Source organism: Dreissena polymorpha, chromosome 1 (assembly GCF_020536995.1).
Source record: "Dreissena polymorpha isolate Duluth1 chromosome 1, UMN_Dpol_1.0, whole genome shotgun sequence".
Taxonomy (NCBI): Eukaryota; Metazoa; Mollusca; class Bivalvia; order Myida; family Dreissenidae; genus Dreissena; species Dreissena polymorpha.
In genome coordinates this window covers 137,356,616-137,370,199 of record NC_068355.1, presented here as the reverse complement: position 1 = coordinate 137,370,199, position 13,584 = coordinate 137,356,616, and the positions used below count along the sequence as shown (strand labels likewise).

Sequence of the window (13,584 nt, the reverse complement as noted above, 5' to 3'; positions counted from 1 at the left end):
CACATGTATATGCATCGTGATGTTTTCTACACGCCACACCCATTTTGGGGTCACTCGGTCAAATGGCAATGTCACTAACCTCTAAAAAATTCTTTTAATAAATCATTTATTCAAAACTGCACCGCAGCCTAGCTTGGCACCCATAATGTGGTGCTCTTGTTTATATATAATTTTAAAAATGTATTAATAACCAGAATAGTTTATGCATGTATAAATAAAAAGATACAGCCATGAACAGTGTGTTTTAATTTTTAATAAATATGCTTTGATTGCGTATATGCAAAACAATGAAGTCCATATATTGTTAACTGATTTTAAAATGTTGAATGTCACACATTATGTACCAGTCCGTTTATGTACCGACACTTTATGTACCACTATCTGACACTTTATGTACCATATTTATAATATAAAGAGATAACTAATTTAATATAAATGTGTGTTATTGATGAAATGTATTTTGTGTGATAGTATTTTTAAATTTAGACTTATATATTGGCCATAGATTTTATATTTTGTCAGATTGTCTAAGTGTCACTGAGTGTCTTAGTTTAATTAATTAGCCCAAGTACATGTAGTACTTAATAAATGACTTATTAGTCTTACCTGAAATTGAAGTAAATTATAAAAATTCATTTGTCTCTTATCTTATCCTGACTAAGTCTAAAATGTTTGTATTATATTGTATAATTGAAATGTGATACTTTGAAGAGAAGAGAGAATGACCTTAATGTTCAAACTGTAAAAAAATCAAATTATTTCCTTCTTTAGACTTTAATCATGTTTAGAGAATGACCTTAATTCATTAGGACTGCTATGAATGAATGGACAATAACACCTATATTTTATGTAGGTGGTACATAAAGTTTCAAAGTACCGGTAGTACATAAAAGGTCTGGTCCATGTACATAAGGTGTTACACCCTAAAATGTTCATGGTATCAGTTTTTCAGTAATGTAGTGTTTCTTATTATGTATTGCTTAGGTTGTTTTGTTTCAAATTTGCATTTATTTTACAGCATTTTCAGTCATTTTGTGAATTCCATGTTTTTTGTAATAAGGTGAATTATGTTGTACATGGCGTCAAATATTAATTCATGGTCGCTATGGTGTAGAGAATGATGTCCGCTGGGCGTGGGTTCAATCAATACTCTGGGAGTTCTCATTATCGTCTCCATGGACAACAAGTTCTGGTGTACCAAGTAGTAGTAGTAGTAGTGGTGGTGGTTGTGGTGGTGGTGGTAGTAGTAGTAGTAGTAGTAGAAGTAAGATCAGTAGTAGCAGTCGTAGTTGTTGTTCTTGTTGTAGTAGTAGATAATTAATTAATTAGTAGTAGTAGTAGTAAGAGTTGTAATGGTTGTGTTTGTATTTGTATTGAATTCTGATAATACAACACAATGATGCTGCTGCTAACGATGATGATGATGAATATGATAATGCTGCTGCTGATTGTGATGATGATTATATGATGGGACTTTGGTATTATAAAATTTGTGAGGTTCAAACACAAAACGTGTTGGGTAATAAAACTTCTCATTTTATGACAAAAGAGCTAGATTTAGAGTAAAAAATAAGTATAAAATTCCCTAATAGGAAAGCTACCATTAAAGGACCATGACTTGTGGGCTTCATCAAAAGCAATGTATGAAACAGTTATATCTCTTTCAAATGCACTCAATATTGCTGTTCCAATTGATATGCTCAGAAATGCTTCTGGATGGGCATACACCAATGAGTACTTTCCTTCAGTTATTTCTTCTAAAGACACATTAACAACACTGTCGCCCTTAGCAGGAATTCCGGACGCTCCCCCTAAGATGTTCCCTCCCCAGACATTTCCCCCATTTTAGTTTTAGTGCTTACATTGACCCCCCCCCCACCCCACAATAAATTTATAATGGTTTGGTTGAAGCATAATCTTGATTTATTATCAAAATGATTTTTTTGCTTATGTAATCTTATGTAATTAACTTTTTATATGAAGCAGCTTGTTTGTTGTTTTCTTTGGATTAATCATTCATTATTTTTGTTAAACTGTTTAAGGAGTGCATGTAAATCATTAGTAAGACGTGCATGTTGGTGTACTAGAGGAATACTAGAGGAATACATGGGATATTCTCAAAATCTTACACATGTTGTTTTTAATATAATTAAATAGGATCAATTGATGAATTAATTCAGTTTGAGTCAACTTGGGCTGGGTTGTGGAACTATAGTTATTTGTTGTTTTTAATCCAATTAAATAGGGTACTATGTAACTGTCAAAGAAAATATGCATTCATACGCATATTAGCCAAGTTTTGGATGTCACTGATATTTTCAATTTTACTAGTGCCTAATTAAGACTAATTAAAACAGAATTGGACTTTCCTTGCAAAGTATTTATTATTAATAATAAAATAAGCTAATGTAATCAAAACATATTGATATTTTAAAAATTTAACTCAATGATATTAATAATATTTAAATTAGCCCCAAAAAACTAGGGCAGGTAGATAGGAAGAATTTTTTTTTTGGAAAACCAACAGTGTTGTCAGTGTAAAATATTTGTAAAGCTTCTTCAATTTCAGTTTTACATTTTATGACATGCAACATATTCTATGCTACTTTATTTTACTATGGTAAGTCATTAAAGTGTTATTTATTTTTCAACTATATAATGTGCTAATCTCATATAATGAATTACTACCCAATTTAAAGATAACACCTAATCTAAATTCATTAATACAATAGTTATAATTGTTTTATTGTAACATACTATTCCACTAAAAATGACCATCATAGAACATCAATGCTGTGCTTTTACTAAAATTTTCATTGATCTCAATTATTTAAAGAAAAAAATCTATCAGGCACTTATAAAAAAATATATAATTAGGGTGTCAAAATTTAACAAACTGAACAAGTCAATTTGAACTTCTCTTGCAATGCAAATGGAGCCACTTGAAATACCAAATTGTTCCCATACTAGTCGGCAATATAGCTATGACATTGTGTCTATTCATAACATGCATCAGATACACCTTCTGAAACTTTTTAAGCGGTTTTGAAAACGCTATTTCATTGCAAACTTTCGTCAATAAAGGATACATGTTGTTATACAACCGAAAGTGAAAGTACATTTTAAAAAAATGAATAAAGAGCGAAATTGTTGAAAACTTACGAAAATTTTAATTGATACTAACATAAGACCGTAAGACTGAACAAAATTATACTTAACTTTTAAATCATAACATGAAAGTTTACTTATAAAGCAAATTCTTCATTCATCCGCGGACTTCTTTGTGTCGTAGTCATAAATGCCTCCAAATGGAGGTGCGTGATGCGTCTAAGTATAGAGGTGACAATAACGTAGTGACGTCACCATTTATGTATAGAATGTGATACATCGGCTATCTCGGATTCCTCCGTAAGATAGGATTATGAAATAAATCGTCTGCTGATCCAGAGTGATGACGTTATTACAGGTAGCCACAATTGTTGACATTATTCAAAGATCTATTAAGGTATATGAATAGATCTTTGCATTATTATATCCATAGTAAACAAATATACGGCAAGTGTTTGGTTACTTCTCTAAACGGATTCAGTTTTTAATGCACACATGAAGCTTGTGGTTAATATATCATCTTTTGAATCCGTTGTCAAACGCATTATCTATAACGCACATGCAAGTACAAAGTAATTAGGTTATCGGACGTTCACAATTTTCGGACACTCCCTTTTAGGCCACAATTGTTATATTTTTCAATCCAAATTTTCGGACATATGAGATTTATTCCAAAATCAATTTCTTTTAACATTTTAATGGTTTATTTTAGAATGAAAATTTCCAAAATTCTGACATGTTGCACTCATCTGATGACATTGCTGTAGCTAAATGGTTATGGTGTCACAGTTTTCATCCCCTCTGTAGCAGTGTAGGAGCATTCTTTAGATTTCCCCAAAGACACCAAGTACTGGTTCTACCGGTGTCCAGTCATTACACCCCCTGGACGTTACACCCCTGGTCATTACACCCTCTAAGCCTGGACATTACACCCACCAAGATATTGATTAGATTAGAAATATGTAATCAACTTATGAACCACTAATTGGATTTGTCATGTAAGATGACACTGATGAGATTAATGGTTGCTCAAATTATTTAATTGAGCAGCCATCATTTAAAACATTAATTTTTATTTCACCAGAATGACTGTAACAATATGCATCTAAATAATAAATACTTTTTTTCAAGAATATACAGACAGAAAAAACTTGAAGAAATAAAAATAAAGATAAATAAAATAAATATTTAGAATAAACAAAACACAATCTTAATTCATATACATTTATTTTTATTTCACCATAATGTAATAATATGCATCTAAATCATAAATAATACAGACAGAAAAAACTTTGAAAACAAAATAAAATAATGATAAATACAATAATTATTTAGAATAAACAAAACACAATCTTAAATTTAAACATTTCTTTTTATTTCACCAAAATGTAATAATATGCATCTAAATCATTAATACTTTTTTTCAGGAATATACAGACAGAAATAACTTTGAAAATAAAATACAAATTATGATAGATTAAAAAAAAGTAAAATAATATTGCCAAGAAATCCCATTTCACTTTGAACAGTATATACACTTCCTGCTAGTGAGTTTTAACAATTCTAGACAATATCTATACTTTATATTCAGCCGCACGTACAACCTACTCACTAATCTCAAGAGTCCCGATGTAGTGAGCTCTTTGGCCTCATACTTACTCCAGGCATCAAAAATCTTCCGGTCACATTCCTTATACTGGTTTCTTTGCCGTCTGACAACACCATTATCAACCAGCTGGTCAATGTCCAACTCAGCCTCCAGTGCTTGTTTTCTGAGTGCAGGTACAAGTTTGTAGAATGTCAGTAATCTACCACCAGAAACGCCATTCAAACGTGTGTGAAATCCTTCCACATCGTTGTTGGTTCTGACGTGTAACCCGTATATACACCAACTCTGTATTAGGAAGGTCAAAGACTAAATCCAGGTTGAGTCAATGTAATTGACAAGTTTCCTCAGAGGTTCTGTGTTGGCACGCTGCGCGAGGTTCCTGAACAGAGGTTCGATCTGACTAGACGGCACAAATGGAAGCACAAGTAACTTGCGGACATAATCCCGCAGGTCCTTGCGCTCCATATATTGGATACTGCATACTGTTATATCAGGGTTGGCATATTGACCGGTTAAATACAAAGTAATTAAGTACTGGTCATTACTGAGTATTACTGATCAATACTGGTCGTTTGAAAATTATAGCATTTTAACATCACAAAAGAAGATTTTAATTAAATACGATATTAAATCAATCATTATTCTGTAATTGATACGTTTTTTTTAAAGTAATATATTGTAAAAAAAATCTATAAAAGCTATAAGAAATAATTCTTTATTATTTATGGAAACGGCCTCAAATACATAAAGACTAAGGCAATATCCTTATCTCAATGTAGCACATCTGTTACTTAAGTTTTATGACTATTGTAGTAACAATAGTATTTCACTTATCTATTGATATATCTATTTGATTAGCAGTGCATAAAATGCATGCAGTGTTATGTCTCTGATATTGACAATGAAGCAAATCTGCCCTTAGGCTATTTCATATCACTCAAACAAAAGGAGGTAACTTGCTATTAATTTAAAGCAAGTATTAATAAAGTAAAAATATCCTATATCTGTTGGTTTCCGTGAGTTTGTTAGATATTGAAATAGAAGTAACATATTGTCACTGTATGATATATGAAATTTTACTGCAGACTTCAAAGTTCATTAATAACAATATCATTAAACTTTAAAGTCAGAATTGATAATGAGGGATCATTGAAGAAATACTTTTTTATATTGAAACACAATTAACAGGAATCTGTCACTTACTGTAGCAATCAAAGCATGTTTTCACAGTTTATGGGAGGGCCCTAATAAGCTTAAACCAAGTTGGTGTTTCAATCACAAAGACACATGTCACACCTTTAACAAGCTGATAATCCTTTTGATAGATTAATTAAAAAACAATTCAAATTCTTTAAGATGTTTGTTTTACCTAAGATTAGGCAATTAAAGTGAGTTTCTGGACCTTTTTTATTTCGAATTATAATGATCCAAGTTTCTATGATTATATATTTATGAGATATGAAATAATACTGAATCCAAATACAGAGATATACTAGTCTAATGGAAACAACATATGATATTAGCACTAGGGGGCAAATGTGCACTTCTAAAATAAGAACTTTGGGGCAAATATCCAGATGCAAAATAAGCACTGGGGGGCTTATATCCTACCTGTCATTTCTACTGGGGGGCAATTGTCCAAATGTTCATTTTTTCATAGGGGGGGGGGGGGGGTTGTCCTGGGGGGCTTATGTCCTACAATCGTTTTAAATTATCAGTTACAAGACCATTTGATAACAACGGAAAATGCCCTAAGGTCCAAAATCGCATGATGTCATGGAGCTCAAATTATATAGATCTACAATGTTTATAATAGGAAGAAGAAAATGACTTACCGGTATCACCACATCTAACATGCTGCCATAATCCACAATTATCACATGAAACAGCAAAATCAGAACTATTAACACGCTTTTTTTTACAATTTGAATCAATACACCAAAATATTTGTTTTGGGGGCATTTTAACAGAGTAACAATGTATACCTATAGTATGATATTCTCTAAAATTGTTCTGGTATATATGGGGACAGTGAGTAAAAACAATTTGCATTTGTCTTATTAACTTTGTTACCTTTGATGTTTTGATTTTCTTTTGCCACGACATAAAGATGCAATATTCTTAAAAACTCATAAAATCAAACAACAACATCTTCAAATGAATTTTTATAATAATGGTGTGAACAAACTCCTTTAATTTTAGGTGTTATTATTACACTTTGATAATTAACAAATTATTTGAAAAGATCAAAGAACAATGTTTTTCACACCAAAAAATTGTTATTTCCTAATTAAAGGTGCCTTTTCACAGATTTTGGCATTTTTTAACTTATTCATTAAATGCTTTATATCGATAAATGTAAACATTGGATCGTAAAACTCCAGTAAAAAATCAAGAATAAAATTTAAAAAAGGAAAAGAACATTGCCCAGACCAGGTTTCGAACCAGTGACCCCTGGAGTCCTGCCAAAGTCCTGAAGTATAAACGCTTTAGCCTACTGAGCTATTCCGCCGAGCACACTTAGTTGACGTATTTTATATTTTATATAAGCAATCTTCGTAGTTTCACAGAATTTAACGACAAAAACAGAACTCTCCAAATTATTCAATCGTTTCGCGTTGCAACGCTTTATAATTTTTAAGTTTTAAAATCGTCAAAAGATGCATATAATGGCTATATTAGACCATGGTAAATGTTCAGTATTACTGTTTCCTCACAAATATCATAACTAAAACGAAAATTTGCGAATCTGAAACAACTTTTTTTTCAATTTTGTCAATTTACCAAAGCGTGAAAAGATCCCTTTAACACTGCACATCAATAAGACAGACAAACAAACAATAAAAAACACTTTGACAGACCCCCATTGGACACAAATTAAAGCAGAAACATCATTAATCAAGTGAAGTGTGCCCCATGGTAGGTGTGATCACACCTTAGTAACCTAATCAATTATGTTTACACCTTGGTGGGTGTAATGTCCAGGCTTAGAGGGTGTAATGACTAGGGGTGTAACGTCCAGGGGGTGTAACGACTGGAAATCGTTCTACCCAAGGCTGAAGAATCCTTGCATAGTCAACGTGTGTCGATACTCAAGAGAAGCCCTTTACTTGGTGGGAAAGAAAAAGAAGAAATTGAGATCATTTGCTTTTAAATTACAGCCAGGTTAAGGTCGTAAAACCTGGCAGACAAAAGCCTTAAGGCTATGGGCCATTTATTGCCTAAATAATCATGTATACCCGTAATATTTTATGGTTTTACCCAACAGCTTCAAGTAAAACATATGAACAAGTTATTTTTACTATATATATGGAATGGTATTTTTAAAGCACATGCAGGCTTTCTACTGGTCCCTACTTTTCCTACTTTTACCTACTTTTTATGCTCCCGAAAATATATAATTGCCAGTTTGTCCTTCCTTCCTTCATTACTTCCATACTTCCTTCCGTCACACTTTTGTTACAGTTTCTCATAGCACCTTCAATACTTTACCGATCTTTTTCATATTTGGCATCTAGGTACCTTGCATGGACCTCTACCTTTTGATGAGGTTTGAGGTCACTGGGGTCAAGGTCACCAAGGCTAATAATAGATTTTTCCATCACACTTGTTACAGTTTCTCATAGCACCTTCAATACTTAACCGATCTCTTTCATATTGGGCATGTAGGTACCCTGCATGGACCTCTACCTTTTGATGAGGTTTGGGGTCAAGGTCAAGGTCACTGAGGCTAATAATAGATTTTTACGTCATGCTTTTTTTTTACAGTTTCTCATAGCACCTTCAATACTTTACCGATCTCTTTCATATTTGGCATGTAGGTACCTTGCATGGACCTCTGCCTTTTGATGAGGTTTGAGGTCACTGGGGTCAAGGTCAAGGCTACTGAGGCTAATAATAGATGTTTCCATCATGCTTTTGTTACAGTTTCTCAAAGCACCTTCAATACTTAACTGATCTCTTTCATATTTGGCATGTAGGTACCTTGCATGGACCTCTACCTTTTATTGAGGTTTGAGGTCACTGGGCTAAATGTCACCAAGGCTTTTAATTTATTTTCCGTCATGCTGTTGTAACAGTTTCTCATAGCACCTTCAATACTTTACCGTTCTCTTTCATATTTGGCATGTAGGTTCATTGCATGGGCCTCTACCTTTTGATGAGGTTTGAGGTCACTGGGGTCAAGGTCATGAAGGCTAATAAAATATTTTTTTAGGTGGTTATTAACACATAGATTGACAAAGTGTATCATCAGGGAGAATCCATCAGTTTCACTGATATTCTTGTTTTTCTTAACCCTACTTTTCCCTACTTTAAAAAAATAGCCCTATTATCCCTACTTTTTCATTTTGCAAGTAAAATAAATTAAATGTAAAATGAAGGCTTACATGATTTTTCTTTAGATATTTTGCAGAATTCCCATTCATTATGAATCTTTTGTAATGAGTACCGTTCAGATGTGTTTGGGGGATCACCTTGTGATGTCCATCCTTGAAAGCACCATGGTTCCTTGGCTAGTTAGTACAGACATACTGGTCTTTAGGTAAGATAATATCTGCTTACACTGTGAAAATACATGTATGTTCTATTTAATCATAACATATGTGCTTATTGAAATAGAGTTGACAGATATGCACGTTTCATCTAGACTTTATACTGCCAAGTTTCTTTTTTGTTCCCAATGATGCTACTAGCAGAGGGAACCTACAAATGCCATGCTGTGTTTAAAACCTTATGGGTTAAATTCGTTATTGCAGATGCTGCTTTCCTTTCTTACAAAATACATTTAAGTTAATATGTAAAGCTTGCTTTTCCTAACTGTCATATTAATCATAAATAATTTTGTATGACCCCACAAAAAAGGGATGGGGTGATTTGCCATTGTTTGTCGGTCCGTCCATCTGGCTGTCCATAGTTTGTGTCGCGCAGAACTCAAAAGTTTAACTGCTAGAGCCATCTATCTGTGAATAGATGTCAGCATGTGAACTTGCATACCTGAGTATTTTGATGCAAGTGTATCAGATATCTATGGAGTTATGGCCCCTAATTTAGCAAATGATAGGAATCTTTGTGACAGAGCCATATTGTGGGGGCATTGTGTCCTATGGACACGCATCTACTTTAAAATTAATAAATTGATTGGAATTTGATTAGCACCGTGGCATTTGTAGTTTGATATAAGACACAGCTTGACCAACTGCTTTGACCAGCCTTGATTTGCTTTGTGTCAATACTATGTTGCAGCAGTGACAAACTAACAACTTAGATCCATACTACCGGTATGTCCATTTTTGTACCATAATTAGTCAATTAGAAGATCAATGTTGGTATTCATCCAGTATGTTTCTTATTGAGTTAATTAGCGAACAAGTGATCTAGCTATTAATAGCAAAAATATCAACTTGTGACCAAATATTGTTGACATCTGTACACTAGCATCTTGTAGCTTATCTGCTTGTGCATGTTTATTTAGCTAACTGTCTTTACAGGTATTAGATGTATTAGTTCTCCTGCATGCTAGTCAATACGAACCAGCCATAATGCCACATGGAAAAAACAAATTATACGCTTCCTGGCTTGGGAAAACTGACTGAAATGGACATCAACTAAATACTTGGTGTGAAAAGGACTCTGACTTTGCTGGTTACTGTGTTCTTTGTAAGAAAACTATACAGTGTGGAAATACTGATGCAACACAAATACTGAACAATGCCCAGGGCCAGAAACACAAAGATGCTAACAAGTTTCGGAAAAGCAACACTCAGATGTTTTTTCAAGACTTAGTGCCACATGACAAACCATCCACATCACAGGGAGGTGGAGATGCTGTATCTGGACTATCAAAACAGATCTCATTGTTGTCCAAATCGCAGAAAGACCAAGTGATGACAACTGAGATACTTTGGGCCATGAAAGTTGCAAAAGATGGGTTTACATTTAGTTCATGTGATGGCACACCAGAACTTTTGTTGCAATGTTTCCAGGGCCAATAGGGTGAAAAGTTTAAAATATCTGAAAAGGAAAAGGAAGTTAAGAAGAATGAGGCAGGCCTACAGGAAGATATGCATGCAGCAAACAACCTGTTCAGGGGGGCTAATGACAGGCATACATCTGCAATCAAAAAGAAAGAATTCAAGGAGATAGATATTGCCCATGCATTACTTGATGTTGCCAGGACCCAAATAAATAAAGCCACAAATGCCTTGGAGGCATGTAAAAGCCAGAGAAATGAGATTGAACGCAAAAAGAACAAATTCATTGCCAGTTTTTCTCAAAAAGGGAAAAGCAGTTTCTCAGGCAAATAATATGGTTCATGTAGATATTGTAGGCCTATAACTAACTGAGAATATTACTTAAATGTTTGGCTAGTGTATTGAAGCGTGCATATCCTATCCCACCTCATTTGTATTGTAGATTCGTTTTTATGTACATTAAATGCTGAGCTTGTGTTTTTTTTTTGTATACTCATGCTTATGTAGTGGTTTTTATGTACATTAAATGCTGAGCTTGTGTTTTTTTTGTATACTCATGCTTATGTAGTATCTGTTTAGCTCTTACACTTAGTTACATGTATGCTTTGAAACTAATTTACCTTAACCCTTTACTCCATGTATACTCATTTTAACACCTTAACAAACGGAATAGACCTTAGTCTCTGTTTGCTTTTACAATTATAATAAAAATATAATTCTTCACTATTGCATGTGGTGAGAAAATTCTTTGTTTTAGTACTAGTGCAAGAATACTTATATATTCATAGTGGGTGAAGTTTGGTACATATTCATGGAGAAAAGGATTAATACAAAGGGCTTTTGTACTTTGCTTTATAAGATTAACAGTGTATGTTTTGAATGTCATGTTCATTATTGTATTCCATTGTGTACATTGATGTTCAACGTTAAATAAAAATTTCAGGTGCCTGTATTTCAAAGATGGGCAGAACAAGGCATTCTCACAGCATCAGATGGACTAGGCTATGTATCAATTTAACAGTAATTCCGGCTGAAAAATGGTAATAATTTTCTTATTTAGCCCTACTTTTTAACAGTAAAAATCCCTACTTTGCCCTACTTTTTGCTAAAATCTTGCCCTACTTTTGCCCTAGTTTTTTGTGGAGAGGTTATAGAAAGCCTGCATGTGCAATTATTTCTTAAAACAAGTGACACTCAATTGGTCATTGTCGGCTCGGGTACTACTTATAATGTCTGTGGTACTCTTGAGTATACTTCAATGTACCCAGAGTAGGGAACATATACTAACTTGTAACCAGTCAATTTAGATTGCGCCAGAGTTTTATTCTGCGCCAGAGTTTTATTCCTGCCCAAAATATGATGTGGTAAAATGCACGAAAAAAACTCTTCGAACAAAACCCGCCTCGACACGCTTTTTTGACTGAGTAGGAGTTTGGATAATATTGAGGTAATTTAACAGAATATTGACATAAATCTTAATATAATTAGTTTGAAAAAATAGCCGACAACGACCAATTAAGTGTTAGAATTCCTGGGACCTTTTCAGTATATTTTCCGTAGTCAGGGAACATTTAAGAATATTTAAAGAGTACCCGGGGTAAAATTTCGAGGGCCTTTAGGTTTTGTCTCTAAATTTTCTAAAAACTCGGAGGTATAACGGTACATTGAATATATTTTTTCAAAATTGCTGACCAGTTTTATGTGTAATATTGCCATTTAAATGATGCTGGAGTGGTAATCTAAAGCCATCATTAGCCTAAAAATGTTTCAATCAAAAAACATATTTTTGTTTCAGCAATCACACTATAGCTTGATTGGTCATTGTCAGCTCCGGTACTACTTCAATGTACCCCGGGTACAATTTAAGTATACTTAAATGTGCACCGGGTACGGAAAAGATGCTAACATTTACCCGGCCAATATAGACTGTACCCAAGTTTTATTCCGGCCTAAAATGGATGTTGTAAAGCGTGCAAGGGAATACAAAAAAAATCCCATTGAATATAACCTGCCTATATAAAACATCCAATTGAGTAGGAGTTTTGATAATATAGAGGCCATTTTTCAGAATATTGACATAAATATAAACACAAAAAATTGAAAAAATTGCGGACGACAAATTTAGCATAAGAATTCCTGGGTACTTTCAGTATGTTTTCTGTACCCGGGGTACAGTTAAGTATTCTTAAGAGTACCTGGGGTACATTTAAGTATTGTACCCGAGCCGACAATGACCAATGGAGCCATGCTATATATCAAAAATACATCTCCATATATGCATGAAAGGGAGTTGTTCAAAGATTGTCAAAATGACAATTATCCATCTATTTTACTTTGTCTTGATTAAACGTGGTCAGTATGCTGTACTTCATACAATCAAGACCATGACTGAATTTCGGTAAAGTGTGAGCAAAAAATGGGTCAAATGCCTTTGCAATTAGTTTATCATACATTATGAAACATCTTCAGTGGTTTACAATCTGTAACATACAACATGGTGTAATTGCTTTTTTGGACTGTGTTGTATTTAACACACAGAGGTGCCTGTATTTGTCACTATCAAGGCATGTAATTTATTATCCCCCGCCAGAGGCGGAGGGATATTGTTTTGGCGTTGTCCGTCCGTCCGTCCGGCTGTCCGTCCTTCCGGCACTTTTGTGTCCGTAGCCATATCTTGGAAGTGCTGTGGCGGATTTCATTGAAACTTGGTATGAGTATATATGTGCATAAGAGGATGATGCACGCCAAATGGCATTGTACACCATCTGTTAAAAAAAGAGTTATGGCCCGTTATATCTTGAAAAAATGCTTTTTACTATAGGCACTTTTGTGTCCGGAGCCATATCTTGGAAGTGCTTTGGCGGATTTCATTTAAACTTGGTATGAGTATATATA

The 13,584-nt window shown here is 33.8% G+C and overlaps 1 protein-coding gene across 6 annotated transcripts in view; it reads left to right on the top strand.

Moving 5' to 3' along the window:
• Positions 1-3,380: 3,380 nt before the first annotated feature.
• LOC127851510 (retinoic acid receptor gamma-like) overlaps positions 3,381-13,584 on the top strand; it is a 28,736-nt gene continuing 18,532 nt past the window's right edge. The window contains exons 1-4 of one of the 6 annotated variants that reach the window (XM_052385347.1): positions 3,431-3,466; positions 9,132-9,260; positions 9,962-9,996; positions 11,633-11,729. The gene's annotated coding sequence lies outside the window, so the exon portion shown is untranslated. Of the gene's footprint in view, positions 3,506-9,120; positions 9,261-9,961; positions 9,997-11,632; positions 11,730-13,584 lie in introns of all 6 variants that reach the window. The other 5 variants (XM_052385343.1, XM_052385333.1, XM_052385322.1 and 2 more) reach the window with 5 other exon arrangements.